The sequence below is a fragment of the Oncorhynchus mykiss genome, chromosome 12 (genome assembly GCF_057628025.1).
Source record: "Oncorhynchus mykiss isolate SJ-2025 chromosome 12, ASM5762802v1, whole genome shotgun sequence".
In the NCBI taxonomy this organism is placed as follows: domain Eukaryota; kingdom Metazoa; phylum Chordata; class Actinopteri; order Salmoniformes; family Salmonidae; genus Oncorhynchus; species Oncorhynchus mykiss.
This window is the reverse complement of record NC_143033.1, coordinates 32,378,482-32,394,262: the sequence shown is the minus strand read 5'-3', so window position 1 is coordinate 32,394,262 and position 15,781 is coordinate 32,378,482. Positions and strand designations below refer to the sequence as shown.

The 15,781-nt window shown below is 41.4% G+C and overlaps 1 long non-coding RNA gene across 7 annotated transcripts in view; it reads right to left on the bottom strand.

Annotated features, from left to right (window-relative positions):
* The window catches only part of LOC110537449 (uncharacterized), a 73,248-nt gene that overhangs the window by 15,318 nt on the left and 42,149 nt on the right, over positions 1-15,781 (bottom strand). For 3 of the 7 annotated variants that reach the window (XR_016485031.1, XR_016485034.1, XR_016485033.1), the window contains exon 2: positions 7,013-7,064. This is a non-coding gene — a long non-coding RNA (uncharacterized LOC110537449). Of the gene's footprint in view, positions 1-174; positions 2,364-7,012; positions 7,065-7,848; positions 8,379-15,781 lie in introns of those variants that run through there. The other 4 variants (XR_016485029.1, XR_016485028.1, XR_016485030.1 and 1 more) reach the window with 4 other exon arrangements.

Below are 15,781 nucleotides of genomic sequence, written 5' to 3'. Positions count from 1 at the left end.
TCTCAGTTCCTTGGGATGTCCCTACCACATTGAAGTTTACATTTAAAATCATTAAGGTAAGGATTAGAGCTAAGGTTAGGGTTAAGGTTAGGGCTTAGGGTAGGGACATCCCAAGGATAGCGCAGCAATAACCTTAAATTGATACCGTATGTGGCAAGAAATAAAGATAACTTGTTTTGATGGTAAGTTGCATTTCATTAGAAGACAATTACATGCCTCCTCCCTAATATAATTTGCTTGGAAAACATTTCATCTTTACAATTTTGCCTGGCATAACACAAATTAAGTAAATAAATGTTGCTAGCATGACCTAGGATGCAGGATATATCCTTAATACAATGAAATCAGTCCAAGGATCTTGGAGCAACTGGCTTGTTACAGAGCTCTCTCAGTCAGTGTGCTGTTCTGTTATTAAGGAGGCCTTGGTTGGTGCAGTGAAAGCATAATCTCTCTTTCTCCAAGTCTCTCCTCTCCTATCTAATCCCATGATTTATTTGTCCAACCTCCCATAAATGGAGGCGCAGCTGGAACCAATGACTCCTACCCTGCTTGGCCTGGCCGCTAAGCCAGCTGGACCAGGGAGTGCTGAGGCAGCAGAATTCTCCAGGACCACGTCCTCTTCGCCTCGGCCCCACTAGTTAGATACATCTGGACGACCCATTCAGTTCAGAGGTGAGGAAAGATGGAGAAAAACTGAACTCTTAAAATAAACTCTGGGCTCCGGCCCAACGCAGCTTGGCTCCTCTAGTCTGTTTAATAACTGTGTGTGGAGGGTTGAGGAGGAACAGTATGAAGCCAACCAAGGCTTTTGAGTACCTGGCTGTAATTTGGAAAGCGTATGTGTATAGGACATACTACAACATAATTATATTTGTTTCTGAAAAACTCAAGTGAAAAGTGAGAAGATAGATCAACAATGTGTCTATAAATTGGGACTGGAATTTAAGACATACAGTATTTCACGTTAGGTCTCTTCCAAAAATTCAGACATGGTTAATTGAACGTTCTCCACATCATTCAGAACATGAACCTAGATCCTTTCACTCAGTCTGAGCCCCAGAGGGCTAGACTGACTGAAGTGCAACACTATGGTGGTTGCCTGGACAGAGCAGAGCAGTCACCACACAGAGATCCCACCCCAGCAGGAGAGTCAGCTAGGAGGCCCCATGCAGATAAAAGGCCCTTCCTCTTGGGGTTTCCAGGGTTTTAGCAGGATCAAGCTAAACAACACACTGTCAACCTGTTGGCATTGTGAGTCGTCTGGGGCTGAGGGGGGTCGTTGAGCCTACATGGAGAGGCCTCTCACGCTCTGCCATTGAACACCCATTAATATCACTCTACATTTGTTTGGCCCCTAATTGATAGCTGCTAAGTCCCTTTCACTGGGCAGCCTGTGTTGATAAGAGGCTCCATCAGCTGAGAGGCTCTCGGAGGCCCTATAGGCTAGCTGTTGAGATACTGCTGCAGGGTCCTTAGCTTAGTGATGAGCTTTTTGGGCACTAGGGTGTTGAATGCTGAGCAGTAGTCAATGAACAGCATTCCCACATAGGTGTTCCTTTTGTCCAGGTGGAAAAGGGCGGTGTGAAGTGCGATTGAGATTGCATCATATGTGGATCTGTTTGCGAATTGGAATGGGTCTATGGTATCCGGGATGATGCTGTTGAAGTGAGTCATGACCAGCCTTTCAAAGCACTTCATGGCTACCAACGTGAGTGCTACGGGCGGTAATCATTTAGGCAGGTTACCTTCGCTTTCTTAGGCACAGGGACTCTGGTGGTCTGCTTGAAACATGTAGGCATTACTGACTCGGTCAGGGAGAGGTTGAAAATGTCAGTGAAGACACCTACCAGTTGGTCCACACATGCTTTGAGTACACATCCTGGTAATCCGTCTGGCCCCACAGCTTTGTGAATGTTGACCTTTTAAAGGTCTTGCTCACATTGGCTACCGAGAGCGTTATCACACAGTCGTCCAGAACAGCTGGTGCTCTCATGCATGCTTCAGTGTTGCTTGCCTCGAAGCGAGCATAAAATATATTTAGCTCTTCTGGTCGGCTCACATCACTGGGTAGCTCATGACTGGGTTTCCCTTTGTAGTCCATAATAGTTTTCAAGTCCTGCCACATCCGACGAGCGTCAGAGCCGGTGTAGTAGGATTCAATCTTAATCCTGTATCGGCGCTTTTCCTGTTTGATGGTTCGTCTGAGGGCGTAGCGGGATTTCTTATAAGCGTCCGGATTAGTGTCCCGCTTTCAGTACATTTCTAATTCAGTATGAAATGTACTGTAGACTAAGAAAATGGATCCACATATGCATTTTGTTCTCCTTTGTGGTGATCCGACTCATTTTACAAGCTGTGAACGACTGCCAGAAAGAAAGAGAGAGCCAGAATCAGAGCCCTGATCTTAGTAGACAGACCTTCCAAGGCTGGGGCAGGTTTAAACCACAGACCAGACCACATATCACTACTCCTCCCCAACGTCATTGTAGAGGACAAGGGCCCATAGATTATAACTAAGTCTCAGTGCATGGAAACATATAAACATACAGACTGTTCCCTCCCATGCTGAATAGTTTAAACATTACAGCAGTCTCTCTGTCTGCTGAAGCAGTTTGGGGAATGGCCTTGGTTCCAGGCAGGTAGTTAGGTGGGATAATCAAGCCACTAAACCCCTTGAGAAAGGCACTTAACCTGGTTGAACCTGGGAACTATATTCTGCAGTGCAAATGGATATGTAATAAAAGCTGTGGGCGATGTCAGTTGTTTTCTGGAACAAAAGCATCTGCTAAACAGAGAATCTCAGATTTATTATGATTATTACATTTCATACTTGATGTTTATGTCTAACCATCTAGGCCTCAAAGTGTGGCTGGGATTCGCCACTCAGCTCACAGGAGATTGGTTGTGATAATGTCAACCCACATGAACAAATACTTACTATAGAATTCTGTAGTATACTGTAAAATACTATACTACATTGTAGCTCCAAAATAGTTTCCACTGCTTGTATACTTCATATTTTGGCGAATTCAGTACGACATTCGGGATCTTTTGGCATACTAAGTATACTATGACCAATAAGCATACTACATACTCAATTTATGTCACAAATAGTACAGATAGTGCTATAGTAAACTATAGTATATTGACCTAAAATATTTTACTGATTTACAATTAACAAGGAAATCAGTCAATTGAAATACATTCATTGGGCCCTAATCTATGGATTTCACATGACTGGTAATACATATATGCAATCTGTTGGTCACAGAAACCTTTATAAAAAAGGTAGGGGAGTGGATCATAAAACCAGTCATTATTTGGTGTGACCACCATTTGACTCATGCAGTGCGACACATCTCCTTCGCATAGAGTTGATCAGGCTGTTGATTGTGGCCTGTGGAATATTGTCCCACTACTCTTCAATTGCTGTGCAAGGTTGCTCGATATTGGCGGGAACTGTAACACGCTGTTGTACACGGCGATCCAGCCTTTCCCAAACATGCTCAATGGGTGACATGTCTGGTGAGTATGCAGGCCATGGAAAAACTGGGACATTTTCAGCTTCCAGGAATTGTATACAGATCCTTGCGTCCATTATCATGCTGAAACATGAGGTGATGGTGGCGGATGAGTGGCACGACAATGGCCTCAGGATCTTGTCACGGTAATAGATTTAGTCCATCCACACCAGACGCAATCAGGACACGCAAGTTGAAATAGCTAAATTAACTCTGAACCAACTATATTAATTGGGGGACAGATCAAAACACATTAAACATTCATGGACATTCAGCTAGCTAGCTTGCTGTTGCTATCTAATTTGTCCTGCGATACAGACATTGGTTTGTTATTTTACCTGAAAAGCACCACGTCTTTTTTTCTTGTTGAATTTTTACCCATTTTGAGTCACCAAAATTGTGTCTTCTCTACTCCGATAATTCATCCACAGATAAGAGGAAACCTAGTTAGTTTCTAGTAATCTCTCCTCCTTCAGTCTTCTTCTGACTTTATATAGCAGTTGGCAACCAACTTGAAGGTGCATTACCGCCACCAACTGGACTGTGTGAACCTCAGATCATCTTTCAATCCCCCACGTGGGTACAGAATATACTGTACTCCTAAAAACCAATGAGGAGATGGGAGAGTCAAGACTTGCAGCGCATCAAGCATCAAAAATAGAACCAAGGTCTATTTTAGCGCCTGGCTACACAGACGCTCGAGTAGTTTGGATTAAATTATTGAATAACATGTATGTGTACATTTATGTTGAAACACTCGCGCACGCAACGTGGGTGGTGTGGTCAGCATCTTATGGTAGAGAAATTAACATTAAATTCTCTGGCAACAGCTATGGTGGACATTCCTGCAGTCAGCTTGTCATTTGCACGCTCCCTCAAAACTTGAGACATCTGTGGCATTGTGTTGTGTGACAAAACTGCAGATTTTAGAGTGGCCTTTATTGTCCCCAGCACAAGGTCCATCTGTGTGATGATCATGCTGTTTAATCAGCTTCTTGATATGCCACACCTGTCAGGTGGATGGATTATCTTGGCAAAGGATAAATGCTCACTAACAGGGATGTAAACAAATGAGTGCACAACATTTTAGAGAAATAAGCTTTTGTGCATATGGAAAATGTCTGGAATATTTTATTTCAGATCATAAAACATGGAACCAACAATTTACATGTTGCATTTATATTTTTGTTCAGTGTATTTTTTCATGTGGGAAGGCCCTGGCCTGCACTGGAGTCGCCTTGACTGACAGAGGCTACGAAAACACAGGAACGCTCAAATGACTCAGGGAGCAATATGAAACCAGGGGAAACTGGTTGTGTGAAATAGGTTCCACCACAAAATTATGTCTTGGTGAGAAATTGAAATTGACCTTTAGCAATAACAGAATAGCTTGACAGTATTAGGATGTAAAACGTAACAGATTCGCTTGCTGCGAACTCCATCACCAGCAGTAAATAGTGAATTGCTGTTTTAACAGAATACAAATGATATTAGATCTATTACATAATGGCCTTACAAAAAACACATCCACACGATAGCAAGACACTATAATTCATTTTCAAAAGCATGAAGAATCGTGCATTCACTGTATTCCCTCTGCAGATAAATCAGTAATTCCTTTAATATGCTATATATTCATGGATAGTGAAAGAACAATTTTAAAAATCCTTTGTTTGCTGTGTGCTTTTTTTGTGCTTTGGAGATACTATACAGTGGATGTCTAACATTACAGATCCCCTGTGTGATTGACGCAGTGTGGTCATTCCTCCCTCCCTACCAGAGTGGATGACAACCACTCCAAAAATACACAACTTTTCAACCTAACACTAACTGAAGGTTTTGTGCCCCTAAAGGGTCTACTGGCATGAAAGGTCAATTAGAAGCCTGTGTAGGGAAAGGAAAGGCTATGACACGATACCCATTGTCACCTCACAAAACACTCCAACAATTCATTCTATTGAGAGCATACTATCTAATTGTGGATCATCATGAGACTTGATATTTGTGTTTTCTTCAAACAGCTGCACATTTAAAATAAGAAACAGACATAACTCTCTCTTTTCCCATTATGTAATAGATTTAGGTAATTTACTTCCTATATTTATCATCTTTTATCATGCACACTTAAATTAAAATAGTGCACAGAGAAAAAACATTGACGGTGAGATTTTGACATCATGGCCCTCAAAAACAGTTGGCTAATGTAAACCAAGCCACGCTATGCTTTGAAAGACATGATGAGGGTCATCTCTTTGCTTGATGTCATGAGTGTGCTCCAAGGAAAGCTAGAAGGTTGTACAGTTAACTCCCAGGGTGTCATTCTAAACCATACAACCTACTACCTCAACCCGGATGCACACATTTTCAGTAGGCCTTCTTCTTGTCTTGTCTTATTGTTCTTGTCCAAACGAAGAACAATAGTATCTTCTGAATTGTACTGTAGTCTCCTTTTCCATTCTGGAGGATACGGTTGCTTCCATTAACAGCAAAAGTTTGGAATATGCTATTAAATAAAACTGAAACATTATGGTTCATGCTTTGTTAGAATAATCAAAATGTTCTATTCTGCCTGGAACTCCTTAACACCACACAGGACACCAAATATCTATTACCGCAGGATTAGTCATTTTATAAATAAAGGACATCAAAGAGACAAAAGTTACCATTCAAAAAATATGTTGTTCACACCACAATGACAGAGACCCACAGAGGCGGACTTGTGATGTCAGATTTGCCACAAGATCGGATCTACGGGTTTTTGCCAAGTAGTTAGTTGGAAAGTATCAAAATAAATATGTTAAATTACACAGAAAAATACAACATTACCCTATGCCACAAACCTGGGCCAAACTGTGTCCAAAGATGTTACTTTATGTATGAGTCTACTGTACCATACATGCAACAAGCCGTCAAATCAAAATAATGTTGTCGATAGGTTGATGTCCACCAATACCTCTGGTATGTCATCCTTACACTATCCTAATCAACAATAAAGTGAGGACAATAAACGCTCTCAATCTCTAAGTGGATAAATTCAGATAAATGTGTTGAATCGTATATATAAGCATTGAATCTGAAGTGTTTTGAGCAGAGCAGAGAGCTGTTGGCTACAACACAGGAATTAAGCTGGAACAGCACAATGGAATGGACCAGAAAAGACCGCAAGGACGAATCTCCCAGAAACGATCTGAAAACATACTGTACCTGTCTAAACTAAGTAAGATCAAAATGAATATAGCTACAAAACCGAAATAACGTAAATTATACATTGATTGAATGTACAGACGAGACGGCAAAGATAAAGAATGACTCCACAGATTTTCGTCTGGCCTATAGACATGTCACAGAGGCCATGTTGAGGAGGGGAACACAATGTCTGTGCCACATCCAAGGCCCACAGTTAAAGAAACTGCTGTTGGATATTTTGGTAAATCAGGATACACATAACACAATGTATTGTAGAGGATAACTTCTTTCTGAAGGTAACTTACCTTGTTGATTGTGTGCCTTACAGGGTATGGAGTAATCTCACTCTCTTCCTATCTGAAAACACAAAAGAAAATAACAACATTAATAGGCTTGAACAAAACCGGCAGTTTCACACCCTACTGCACGGCCTCGTGGTTCCTGAAATGGCAGGATTAAATCAATAGCAACAGTACAATAAATTACCTAACAAAATATTTGCAACTGAAAATACATGTTGGTGAATAATAAAGCAACGAAAGAAAAAGACAGAATGGCTTCACAAAAACCCTGATAGTACCGACAATTGTATTGCAACAGTATTCTTTCCATTCTTATACTGGTAATGTCAAATCATATAAAAGCCGATTCCATTTACAGTTTCAGCCGCTCATATAAGGAGCATCAAATGCTTCAGCAGTTCCCTCCCAGATAGAACATTTGCATGGAATTCCATTTTTCAGTGAGAATAATAATAATGTTGTGGAGGAGATTTATCTCCCTGTCTAGTCCCCAGAGAGACACGCCAGGGAGTCCTGCTTTCCTCCTGGCCATCATGCAGCACTGAGGCGTAGGCTGTGGCAAGAAGATAGGATAGGTTAGCCCAACTAAGCCTAGATAGCAGCAGCAATCGAGAAAATCATGGCAAGGAGCTGAATAAATCTGCCCGGGTGAACAGGATGCCATGGCGAATGGGATGCCAGTGTAATGGAGCATGCCATGGTCACCTAGGGTTAACGGTGCCAACTTCAGAGTTCCAAACACATCAGAATATTCCTGGCCGTGGCTGCATGGCCGCAGTGCGACAAAGCCAGGTATAGAAACGGAACAGTGCGAGTGTGCCAGTGCCAGTGCCACTTACCCCCAGATCTCTACTAACCATTTGGCATTCATCATCTCTATTTGGTTTGGATTGTTCTGACCTCTCTTTTGTACGCGGCCGGAGACAGACAGACAGGAAGCAGGATTGAGCTTGAATCAAAAATAGATGAAACGTGGGTGCCATGCAAAAAGCATCCGCTTCTGATAAAATAAAAGTCAAGCTATGTTTTTGTGCCCATCTCCATTGGCAAGTCGGGTTAATTTCAGCACCGCACCATCCGCCATTTTCTAAGCAAACACAAGAATGAAAGAAAGACAAAAAAAAGAAAGCATAACCCTTTGCTGGCATCGCATTCTCTCTTTCTCTTCCTCCTTGCACCATAACAAAACCTTGGCCGAGGGGGTCACATGGTTTCCTACCAGAAAGCCACAGCATTTCCATAAAGCATTCTGCTGACATTGTGAAGACATCTTTTGTCTAAATCAAAACCTTGGCCAGCCCAGCCTGCCCGAAAATTTGGCACCTTCAAGGGAGAGGGAGTGCAGAGGGAAGGGGTGGTGTTAGGAGTCATGGCAACCCCTACCTGGCAGGCTGCCCATCATCTCGAGGTGGGGAGTAGCCGGGTCTAATGTGGTGTCGAGCAGGAATGCCTGGAGCCTTCCAAAGTCAATTTAATGTTCATGTTGGGACCTTCCATTTCGCCTCATATACGGTACCAGTTGCCTTTTTGATAGAATAAACAAAAAGGGCTCCACAGATGACACCTTCTATCCCTTGCGCACATGCGCGCGCGCACACACACACACACACACACACACACACACACATACACATACACACACAGAGAGCTTGGAATATACATTATCTACAAGCCTTAACATTCATGTATAATATCATCTGTACTAGGTCTTCTCTGCTGTCTGTCTGGTATGTGTAACCGGGCATTGGTCCTTCTACAGCTCTTCTCCTCATGTTCTCAGCTGTAAAATGACATTTCTACCATTTCTACTTCCAGCTATCACGACAAACAGCAAGCCTGTTGCTGTGGCTGGGAATGTACATGGAATGTACAGATAAAGTCAAAACTATCCTATGTTGCTGTGTCTCTCCTGTAAAAGTTCCATGAATAAATAGCAGTGTGGAAAGTTTCCCCTTTTTCTCTCTCTCTCTCACACACATGCACACAGGGAGGCCTTGGTACAGTAGGAACACACACACAATTTGGCCATGGGGTCCTCCTTCGTACAGTACAGTAGGAGTAAACACACACACACACACGCACACACACACACACACAAAGTCAGGCGGTTCAAGGCAATAACTCATGCATATGACATCTGACTCACACAGAGCCAGCCATCCACCAGGGAGGAGCTGTAATTTATGCCCCAAAAGCCTATTTTACATGTGTTTCCCTCACATAACGTAGCCTTAAATCAAAAGTGCTGAGCATCTGCCATGTTTCCACACCTCCGGTAATGATTTTTTTAAAACACATACGCTGAGAGCCTGAGACTGTCTGGGACTGACTGACTGACTGACTGACTGACTGGCTGGCTGTGGTGGGAGGGAGAGAGGGAGTGCCAAAACCAAGCCAAAATGTTTTTTTCCCCTTTTCTTTCAGGAGGTAAAAGTATATGGCTTCATATCTCCCAGCCTGCCTAGTAATATGTAGTAACATGGTGATGATATCTCCCAGCCTGTCTAGTAACATGTAGTAAGTAACATGGTGACGATATCTCCCAGCCTGTCTAGTAACATGTAGTAACATCAGCCTGTCTAGTAACATGTAGTAACATGGTGATGATATCTCCCAGCCTGTCTAGTAACATGTAGTAAGTAACATGGTGACGATATCTCCCAGCCTGTCTAGTAACATGTAGTAACATCAGCCTGTCTAGTAACATGTAGTAACATGGTGATGATATCTCCCAGCCTGTCTAGTAACATGTAGTACATGGTGACGATGATAAAAAAATGAATATCAAATAGGGCCGACACACACAAATGCATGAGTAGTGCCAACTCATAATACTGTTATTATTGCCAGTGCTGCCATATAAGCTAAGTATTTGACACTTAAACGTCAAGCACACAACTTTAACCAATGTAATACAATGGTTTATTACAGATTTAGAAACCACCTATAAACTGATAATTTTATCCATTAAAAAGCCATTGGGTCTAGGCTCTATCATTTCTAATGGCTCCAGTCCATCAGCTGATGGGTCAGTCAGTGTTGTGGCTGGGACCTTTAATAATAACCTCAGTATTAATAAGAACTGCAAACAAAGGGCCATGCAGGGCCCAACCAGGGTCTCATCTGCTCTGAGCTCCGTTCCAAACAGACTAAGCTGAAACTGTCCAAAACATACCCCTCACCCCCCCACCATCGTGCCCCTCATCCCCACTGAGGGGGTCATCTCATATCCTGAGAGGCAGGAGGCCAGGATCAAAGTTCAAATGAGACCAGGGAGGAAAAAAAGGTTTCCCTTGGATGGAATATACCATCGCAAACCAGACAGGGGTGAAAAATCAGACGGACAGACAGTAATGTGAAACAGTTGAGCTTCAGGGCAGGGAAGAGGGTTGAAATGTGGGAAAGAGGCAGAGATGTAAAGTACTTGGGTAAAAATACTTTAAAGTACTACTTAAATAGTTTTTTGGAGTATCTGTACTTTACTAATTATCTTCTTGACAACTTCTACTTTACTACATTTCCCCCCCAAAAATTGACTTTTTACTCCATACATTTTCCCTGAAACCCAAAAGTACACGTTACATTTTGAATGCTTAGCAGAACAGGAAATGGTCCAATTCACACACTTATCAAGAGAACATTCCTGGTCATCCCTATTGCCTCTGATCTGGCGGTCTCACTAAACACAAATGCTTTGTTTGTAAATGATGTCTGAGTGTGCCCCTGCTAATCCGTAAATTAAACAAACAAGAAAATTGTGCAGTCTGGTTTGCTTAATGTGAAATTACTTCTACTTTTACTTTGGATACTTAAGTATATTTTAGCAATTACATTTACTTTTGATACTTAAGTATATTAAAAAATATACATATTTTAGACTTACTCAAATAGTGTTTTACTGGGTGACTTTCACTTTTACTTGAGTCATTTTCTATTAAGGTACTATATCTTTACTTTTACTCAAGTATGACAATTGAGAACTTTTTCCACCATTGGAGAGAGGAAACCATTAGATGCGGATTTTGACATTCACTGCATTTCTCTAAATGTAATTCATTTGATGTGAACTACCAAAACAATATCACAAGATTGTTAAAAGACGACTATATTGATCAAACCTTATACATTATGTGAGTGAGCTTGTACTTACAAAAAGCCTCTCTGGTGAAATACTAATTTACCCTTAACACATCAGCACATTTCTGAGGCATGCCATTTGGTGTGAGAGTGAAATGTCAAACATTATTTTTTACACGGTTTGTTAATCTTCACCACAAGCCAGCGCTACAGGCAGCCTTCTCCAAAGGCTCACCATGGACAGTGTTATTTATGTCTCAAAGCAAGTGAGTCCACCCTTATCACCACTAATTTAATGATGTCTCCAGCCATGACAGAAAACATACAGCCCACAGATTAATCCAGGTGAAGGTTCACACTGTCCTGTCCTGTACTCTGACTGGGTCAGGCTGAGGAGAGGACTGTACTGTATAATCATTCTCTATACAGAGGTCCACGTTGGTTTATGTGTGGTTAGCATAGGTTACAGCACAGGCAACAGGTCTGTTTTGTGCTCCCTCACCGTTAAAGCAAGAGGGAGAGGCTGCAGTGTAAAAAACAAAGCAATCAAATCTGTTCGAGCATTGAAAAAAAAAAAAATCAGCAGCCTTTCTCTTGAGCCTTTTTAGAGACTGACAGCTTCTCAGGCAGAGAGAGAGAGAAAGAGAGAGACTGTCTGAGACAGAGAAAGAGGCTGAGGTTGTTTTCCCTGCAGAGGCCTTGCCTTGCTCTGGCCCCTCTTCTTAAATGCTAACAGAGGTTTGCCAGGCAGTCAGCCAAGACGATGACTTTGCCTAACCTGCCTGTCAGTCGATCCTGCTGCCTAGCGCCAGACTAAACACTGACACTTTCGACAAGCCTCATTGGCTGCAGCTGCCCTCTCTGGGGCCAATCAGCAGGGAGGGGAGGGATGAAGGACACGGACCAGGATTCTGAGTGGTGGGGAGAGGAAGAGAGTTGTGCAGAGATAACAGACACACAAAAAATCCAACCAACCAACCTAGATAGGTACAGCCCCGAAAGAAGGAAATATCACGCGACAGGAACAACAATCAATCTGGACTTTTTCTTCCTGACAGAATGACTTTCTGTTTCCTGCTATCAAGTTTTTTTTCACTGAAATGAGACATTAATAATTCAGGGTAGGTTGTCTAACAATGAATTGGTCCGGGGCCACAGGGTGTCTCTAGTGGTAAATGTCCACTGATAGTCCCTATAAAATGACATTCACCTAAAACAAAGCCTAGTCTTTGGGGAAGGGATGGTATCCAATTAAGATACGCTATACAGTAATAGCTTTGAGTTAAAGTCATTACACGGATGTAGAGATAGTGGATGCTTTTGCAAAGGCAGCAACTGTTGAAGGCAGCCAAACAATAACAAAATGAAAGGGCATCAGTCTTTGAATAGCACCGAATTGATTACCTGGCCTGGGCTGGGCAAGCCTTCAGATAGGACCGCTATCAGACCTTGTGCTTTTATACAAGCGTTACTAAAAATGATCAATACCTAATGAATTCCAAACACCAGGAGTTTGGAAATCAAATATGTCCTACACGTGCATGCACAAAGTCCTCTCAATGGATCGATGGATACGGCATAACACAAAGCTGGAGAAATGCATCGTCTTAATTGACCTGAGCCATTTCAAATTAATTCAAAAGACAATTCAAATTGATTGGATTTCTATTGCCCCTTTCATCCTGGGATCTCTGAGAGCTTTACATTGTGTCGCTGACTCCCCTCATGAACTGGCATTGCGTTTTAATTACCAAGGCTTCATATCACAGCTCTCAGGCATTACAACATTAGAACAAGGACACTGGAAATAGCTAATATTTACACATAGCCATTGGCTTAAAAGCCCAGTGCAATCAAAAATGTGATTTTCCTGTGTTTTATATATATTTTCATACTATGAAGTTGGAATAATACTGTGAAATTGTGAAAATTATGAAAATGACGTTTTGGTGTAAGAGCTTTAGTGTAAGAGCAAATAAATAGACCAATAATACAAGAGTTCCAAACCTTTTTTTCCTTCCCACTCAGACCACTCCCAGACAGTCCTAGCTATTTGTTTCTTTTTACAATTTTAATTGAAAAAACACTTACAGTAAGGTACTTATTTGTTACACATAATTGATTTGATATTGAGATAAAAACAGCTGCATTGGGCCTTTAACATTTAAAAAGTGGTAGGCCTGATGGAATTACGAAAGGATTGAGATAAAACTCCCGTATTGCCACCGTATGCAATGTAGTTACAAAGTTCCAGACTGATGGGCCAAGTCTGCCCGGTAATATGGAGATATGGGAGATGCTGCTGCAGGATAGAGTGATGAAAGATTTACCAAGATGACTACAACTTTTTACGTCACAAAAAAATTTGGGCAGGCAATGTGCTATGGCACTTCCATATGGAACATTGGAAATAATTAATGAAATGGTATTACATTTCTTATCACAAAAATATTTCATCTTTAAAATCATACACTGTTACTAGAGCTATCCCATATCCTAGAAGGTCCTATTGTGGTAGCGTTAAACAGGTGCTGTTTGTAAGATTGTGTCAATTATTTCAACCCATTGACTCCTTTCTGGAGTCCAGAGAAAAATGTTTAAAATATGTTTAAAACATCAAACACCGTTCACTTCTTTATCCCACCAGATATTTTCCACATGCCTCTCCAGGCAGACAGACAGACAACAAACAGGCTGTAATCTACTCTATTAAGGATAACTTTTCATTTGGCAAGCAGAGTAGGCCGTTTCCATAATGACACCTTCTCTCAGCTTGTCCTAACCAAATGCTTTCCCCAAAGATAATCCCCTTCACAAACTCTCATTATCAAAGCAATTGACTGACAATGGAAAAAGGAGCACTGGAAATGACACAAATCAGTGTACGCCTTTGGAGAAAAATATTACCCATCTAAGACTGTAATTAGGCTCTTTGCAAAGCAATCAGACACAATTAGGAAGTACCAGTCAATAAGGTAAAACTCACAAGCCGAGGGGAGATTAATTAATATTTTATTGTTTTGAAATGACTATTTGTGCTATTAGATGCCTTTTCCCCAATCCCCTGTAATGTGAAGCCCATTGTTTAAGTAGGGCCTTAGTCTTTCCAGCTGCTGCAGTCAGTTTCTAGGCTAATTATTCTCCCAAAACAAGTGGTAATGAGCAGCCAGCCAGGTGACTTGCAGGTGAATCAGCTGTATTGCCTCACAATGAGGAAAACCATTAGGCTGTAATTGGCAGTCTTAGTGCCTTCGACTGAGGACGTTCTGTAGGTATGATCAGAATGTTTAACATTACTGTGTTGCTGCTGGCACAATTTCTCAGGTTGCCAAATAACTATTACATGTACATTCCTACAGCCAGGTTTTGGTGTAGTCTACCTCCATAGCTTGGTCTATGAATTTGACAGTTGTTTCATTTCTCCAGGCCCAACACTTTATTTTTTACCGAAACTGTGGTGGGGTGGCGGCTTTGTTATTGTTTAAATTAAGGATTCTAGTTTTTAAATGCAAAAATAATTTGGACACACAAAAACAATAATTCACCGTCTACTGTCAAAAACATTGACCAAAATATGTACACTGTATATCGCAAGCTGCCTGAAAGTCTTACAAAACCCACAAATAATGTAGGTTACAGAGAGGATTGGATTCAGGTTTTTATTTCAGCACCAATCTCTCTGCGCTGTCTGAAAATACCACAATAATGTTGGATGTGAAAATAAAGCTCCTACCTCTAAATGCTCCCTGATTTGAATACTCATGCAATATGCATTACATCTCACAACTACTTCATGTTTTGATGGTCTACGTTATGTTTCTCAACTCTTACACAACAGAATTTGTCAGATATTGCTGAACTTTTCCTTAACAAATAACCCCACACAACTCTCACTGTATGACAAATTCACCTTGTTTCTGCACTGCAAAAAAAATATATAATCATTCATGATAATAAAATCACAATGATTTTTATCCGCAAGATAAGTGGGAAATTGTTTTCCATAAGGGACAGGAACAATACTATTTCAGCTAATTCTTCAGGAATATAGTGTGGTAAACCATTGAGTTCAGGAATGTAAAAAAAAAAAAAGAGCTCTCAAAATATAAAGGAGAAATGTTTGTAAAACGAAAATGAGAGTAATTTAACTATTTTGAGAAATGTTGTTGCATCAACCAGCATAAAGTATATAACTTAATTCTACATGACGTGTAGAATTAATGACATCTCTCTGGCCTGGCTTTAGCCAAGGTGACTGACATCCATGCATGGCCTGGAGCTACTGGTATAGCGGGGGAGCAGTCAGAAATAAGTGTTCCTGCTTAAAACATAACATGTGGCTCCTCACCAAGAAAGCCATATACAGTAGCCTATGCAGGGAGGAAGAGACAGAAGGAGCAGAGCAGAGTAGCACGTGATTTAGTCAGTCAGTGTAGTCAGCCCAGGTCATGGACGATGATTCCAGGCCATTGAGGTTTAAAAGAACTAGAGAATGAGTCCAAGATGGCCGACCGTTGCTTTCAACGTAATCTATTCATGTTCGCAAATGCCGATTCCTGGACCATCTATATCAGGGTTGCATTCGGTTTACTCGGCCCAACTTCACATGTGCACTAGCACTCAGTGCGCACAGGGAGCAGAGCGAGCAGCAATGACGTCATCACTTCATCCAAAAGCATGGCAGACATTGGATGA